General features: G+C 37.8%; 1 long non-coding RNA gene across 1 annotated transcript; it reads right to left on the bottom strand.

Annotated features, from left to right (window-relative positions):
• Positions 1-2,474: 2,474 nt before the first annotated feature.
• LOC107837032 (uncharacterized) lies at positions 2,475-4,156 on the bottom strand. Its single transcript, XR_001663005.1, has 2 exons — positions 4,082-4,156; positions 2,475-3,561 (listed from the first exon to the last, which is right to left on the bottom strand). It is a non-coding gene; the product is annotated as an uncharacterized LOC107837032 (long non-coding RNA).
• Positions 4,157-5,753: the final 1,597 nt, after the last annotated feature.

Here is a 5,753-nt window from a genome sequence, read left to right as displayed (position 1 = left end):
AGTATTTTCTCTACTAGATATACCAAATCATATCAAGTTGTTTTGTTCTAGTTTCTAGAACTAAAATCTTAGTACAATTGAAATAAAACAAAACTAACTTACAAGTAACTTTTCAGAAACATACAGGAGCTTAGTATAAGTCATTTATTCCTATATATTGATAAAAAGAACGACTCCACTGGCAGATTATGTCACTTAACAAGAAAATGTTGTACTTTGTAACTGACATAATCTACCAGTGGAACTAGTAGTTGACTTAAAACAAGCTTTTTATCTTGGTGAAAAGTTACTTGTAAGTTAGTTTTGTCTTATTTCAGGTGTACTAAGATATTTGTACTAGAAACCTAAACATACTTGGGAGCATTCGGTGTTTTTGTGGAGTGTATTCACACACAAAAACAGATTGCTCTTACAGAAATTGTTCAACACATCTTGATGCCTTCATGACCTTGAAGCAAACTGTTTTTTTTTTCCTAAACAGGCACCAAAATTTCTCACTCCTGCATGAAAAAGCTCACACAGCTTACATAGTGTTAGATTTTCACTGAAATCTGTCACATTTTGTCCTTGTCACACAAAGACATGAACCACATGAGCATAAAAGCACACAGATGCCTGAAAAGTGACTCTGGCCTTGTAAAGTCTGAGCAGCTTTCACGGTGTTTGTATGGCAGCTTTCACAGATTGACCTTCTGAAGCAGCAGCACCTCTGCCACCACCAGCTGCTGTGCTGTGTTCAGGTCCGTAAGGAAAATCCATCCACACAGGAGAAAGTGTTGCTTTCAGTGACGGCCCCAAAAATGTTCTTGGTCTGAGATAGACCTTTCTGATGAAGAACCAGAACTGCAGATTTACTCAATTTAAAATATTACATAAGAAAAGTGAATCATAATATACCCATATGAGTGGAAACCTTTACGGTTGTGAAAATAATTCAGATTTTGTTACAATCGACTGTAAGAGAAAGAAACTTGTCAAAGATCCTAATTTGCACCAAAATTAAACTGCCTACGTATTTTTTTTCCAAGTTGGCACACAGTTCTGCACAGCAGCACTGAAAGCAGCAGGACCCTTAGCCTGTCCACTTCCTTGCAGTGGTTCACTTGATTGCTGCAAATCAAATCAATTAGTTTCTGCTTGAGGTTTAAATCTCCTGCAAGATGGCAGCTTTACCAAAAAGAACCTTTGTGACCCTGACATGAAAAGGTAACAACACATTTGGAAGGTATCCTGTTTCTATAATAAAGACAAGTTTGATTTTCTACAACTTAGAGGTTCTGTCCCACTTAAGACAACAAAAATACTTTTATGCTGTCATTGATCATGTTATTGTGATCTAAAAACAATTTCAGCAATATCAAACAGGAAATTCTACCATGTGAACACCACAACTCACACATCAGAACATCTGTACTCCTCCCACAGGAGCACAAATCACAAGAATGACCCAGAAATAATAACGTCACTTTATCTCCAGACTTCACCTACCTCAGGATGCTAAAGGCTTGAACATTAAGGTCAGTTACTTTCTGATTAATCTGACCACTTGAGGGCACTCAAAGAGCATTAGGATTTCTTTCCCAAGTGGCCAATTAATACTGTGCTTTGAAGAAGTTAATAGAAAAGGATTTACTGTTTAAAAAACAACAAATCCTTCAAATTTAGTTACCATGTTTTTCATCACACTGGGATAGATGGCAACATAAGAAACACCTTTTTTTCTTATTACAAGACAATTGAGGAAAAAGGTTAAATTTGAGTTCCCTTCAAGACCAGTACCTGCTATTTTGCAGCATATAGAGTTTTGATGCGATTTGTGTGTGCAGGCACTAATTGGGCAGTAATAACTGTCAACAAAAATGAAAGATGATTCCAACTGCTGCGCGCGCGTAATCATCAGATTTAAGGCGCTATGCTGCAGCTCTCAGAGCAGTTCAGCAACAAACAGAAGCAACAACAGGAGGTCGGTGGGTAATTGCATGTTTATGGTTTATACAAAAGCCCAGCATGATGCAAATGTGTGGGAATGTCTTTTATTGTAGAAGCCAAACTGCTTTTTGTCCCACAATTGGGAACTTTCTTTGTTCTTGTGTTAGTTGTGTGTATGACTTTGTGTGAGTATGTGGTTTAGTAATAACGTGTGAGACTGCAGAGGCATAAAACGGTCCAAAATGAAACCAGCATATGTTAATCATGTCTAAACATTTCACAAAGCGTCTGCCATGGATGATCTGTTATACCGTAAATGCCTCCAAACTCCAAGATTCACAAAAACACAAGCTTAGTAAGTAAGCTGAAAAAGTAACTACACAGTAAAAAGACACATGGTCTGCTCTGTTTTCCTTGACACATCAGGAGGATGTTACAAAACCAAGGCAAACAGGAGAAGAGACATGTGGATATAAAAATGCTTATAAGGTGGAATAAGGGAAACAAAATCTATTTAATGATGACACATTGACATTTAAGAGATCAATAAAAATTCATAAGATTTATAAATTAAATGGAAGTGTTCAAGAAAATTATGTGACTAGATTAACAATGTTAATAAAATCAAAAAGAAGCATAGGGAGCATTTTATGTCTGGTTCACATGGTGAGATTTCCTCCTTCTGACCATCTGAACGCCTCGGTTATCAGGATGGTTCTTAAGATAATGTTACAAGATGTTCCTGCCATGTGCTGAGTTTCACGAGTGGTCTGGTCCACGCAGAAGGACACAGGGACAGCTCCAGTCTCCAATCGGATTGTCTTGACCCGACATCGTAGCTTGTGTGGTGGTCACACCGACAACAAAGGAGAATGCAGCCTGTTGAGTGGGACATTCAACCAATCAAAAAGAAAAGGTAATGGAAATATCAACACACATCCGAGATAAGACGACTGCCATGATGGACCAGAAAGTCTGGTGGACATTGGAAGAGAAAGTGTTTTTTCTCTGTCGCAATTAGTCTGTCTCTGTTTACTCTGAACTCACGTATGAGACTTTGTAAAAGTTTCCATCTGGCGTCTGCATGTTGGCGTGTTAAAATCTGTTGGTGTGTGTTGTGTGAGTATTCACCACTCACTGTACGACTGAACCTCTTAGACCTAACATTATTTTATTGTCACGTCTGGCTGATAATTTTAAAATATTGCCGCGTCAACTAGGCCTTTGGCACTGTTGGCTGACAAATGACATAAGATCACTCATGAAACGCAGGACTATCTTAAGATTGTCTTAAGAACCATCCCAATAATTGGGGCGTCCTTCAGATAGTCAGAAGGATGAAACTGGGGAGGAGCATGAGAAAGGTATCTGGTAACGCTGTATAAAAGGTATCAAATTCATTCAGTCTGTAAGAATGGCTGAAGATCCCAGCAATTCAATGTGTCGACTTAAAATGCACAACTGCTTTGAACAAAGTGTTTGTCAAATTCTCCTTTAATTTGTGCAGCTTTCCCACTTGGAAATGACGATGAATCCAGGCAGTTTTCACAATAGATTCCACTGAAAAGACCAAGAAGTTATCTTCGTTTATCTCCCATTTATTTATCAGTTGGTCAGGAAGGAGGTAAAAACCTTTAAACAACCGCAAAAAAGAAAAATAAATAAATATCACTAATCTACCTGTATTACATTTTAATATTTTAATCAGACTGCAATGAAAATAACACTGAGCAACACTAGTGAGAATCTCAACCAACAAAAGTGATTACATAAAGTCAAATGAACAAAATAACTTAAGTTATTTTAATTACATTTAAAACATTTACTTATTGATAATACTTTCAAGTTATTACTTGGTTTCAATTAATGTTTAATTTTTAAATTAAACTGTTTAGCTGTTAATTTCACCAAATTCATCAGTTAAAAATCACAATGCAAAAATGATTCCAGCTATCAAACCAGATATTAAAATGTTAAACACTGACAGGATTTCATGTTTGCAGTACATTTATTTCTGGAAAAACCAACGACAAACGGTGTTAATGAGCCTCTCCAGCAGCAGATCCAGTGGCTAAGCTAACGCTAATATTGAAAATACAGAATGTAGGTAATCCAGCAGCACATTCTTATAAAAATAAAGTCTCTGCTTTACCGGCTGCCTCTGTGCTTCTTTGTAGACTCTACACAGGCTTGGTACACGAGCAGATCACCGCTTAAAAGTCACACTAACGGACTAACCGTTTCTTTCACTGCCATCATTGTCCGTCCCTCTTTATGGTCCGGGTAGCACAACTACCGTTCTGCCATTTTTCCTTCTGGTTGTAAATCAGTTCATATTTCCTTTATTTCTTCTCTTTCTTCCCCTTTCCTTTCCACTTATTTCTTTTCTTTCTTCTTTTTTTTTCCTTTTTCTTCCTCTTCTTCTGATTTGTCCTCACAGTGTTGGTCACCCATCTTTAGTGTCTTTGTTCAAAACCTGCAAATTACTCCTCAAAACAATTTCCCCTTGGAGGAATTTGCCCTTGTAAGCGATACAAAAGTTTTTGAGGATGTTGGGTTTTCGTAAACATAAAGGTCAGAATGCTACTTCATTCATAATGTCACATCTGCTCTGCTCATATTTGGGTGTGCCAGGCTCTAAAGGGAATCATTTGAAATGCATGCATCTGTATAAGTTACACAGGTCACAGTTAATGTTAAATACCTTAGAATGAAGCTGACATTATGTACTCTGGCTGATATTTGCTTTATATTGAATGGGATTGTTTCTTGTGTCAAGTTCATTTCTGTTATCCTTTAGATCTACGTTTATAATCTGCAGCCTCTCAAAGTCCAGATTTTTGAGACTAAGACTCCCTTTTATTCATTAGCCAGCCTCTTTACAGACCCATAAATGCTACATTTATAGAGAAAGCATTGCTGCATTATGTTCATTAATCAAAAGATACAGATTCCTTTGCTGTGTTATTTTTCCACCCATCCATCCACCTCTCACTCTTTAATGATGTGTGGAAAATGATGGCTGTCCCTCTCTCTGTCCCTCATCATAACCCTGATGATGCTCATTAGAGTAAAACCTTCACCTCATGTCATGTTGGGTGAATCAATGATTATCAGTCAGTCTTAATGTTTTACTTCAGCCTCTCCTTTGCCGCTCTGCTTCCACCTGTTCCACCAGGCTTCCTCTCTTCAGGCTGCTCTTAAATGATCCGTATCCTCTGTATCCTTGTTTGGGGCGCTCAGTGTAGCTTTTTGGGTAATGAATGAGGCAGGCCAATGTTCCTGCACTGAATAGCAAGTCTGGACTTTTTCAGGATGTTTGAAAGGCACCAAAAAAGGGAAACTCTTCAAAATAGTCTCAGCAGATCTTGCTAGACTTTTTTGTTTCCAGTCTTTCCTCTGCAAAGCATCCACTCAAACCTTCTGCTGATGTGAATCTTCTGGAAAATTAAAGAAGCTGGGCCACTTCTGCTCCCCAATGTCACCAAACCTCCTATTAAAATGACCTAAAACATGTAAAAGTTTTAAAAAGTTGCTTGTAGCTGGGAACAGCGTGTGATTTGTTATCTAGATGCAATGACGTCACGCATTGCCTCGACTCCTTCAAGGAATCTGGATGGAAATTCAAACTCTGGTCATCCAAACACACAAATAAAAAAGAACTTGTAAACTTAATCCTGCATGAGACATTGGGATTTTTCCAAGAAGTAGATGTAAAACATACTAGTTTTTATAGATATTTAAATAAGTGGAAGTGCTGCTTGTAGTTAGGGTAATTAGCCTAATTTTGTTAGGGCATACTTGCCCTTATGGCAGACATAATG

This window comes from Poecilia formosa, unplaced genomic scaffold (assembly GCF_000485575.1).
Source record: "Poecilia formosa unplaced genomic scaffold, Poecilia_formosa-5.1.2 Scaffold106, whole genome shotgun sequence".
Classification (NCBI taxonomy): domain Eukaryota; kingdom Metazoa; phylum Chordata; class Actinopteri; order Cyprinodontiformes; family Poeciliidae; genus Poecilia; species Poecilia formosa.
The sequence above is the reverse complement of the archived record's forward strand: the minus strand, read 5'-3'. Positions and strand labels throughout refer to the sequence as shown.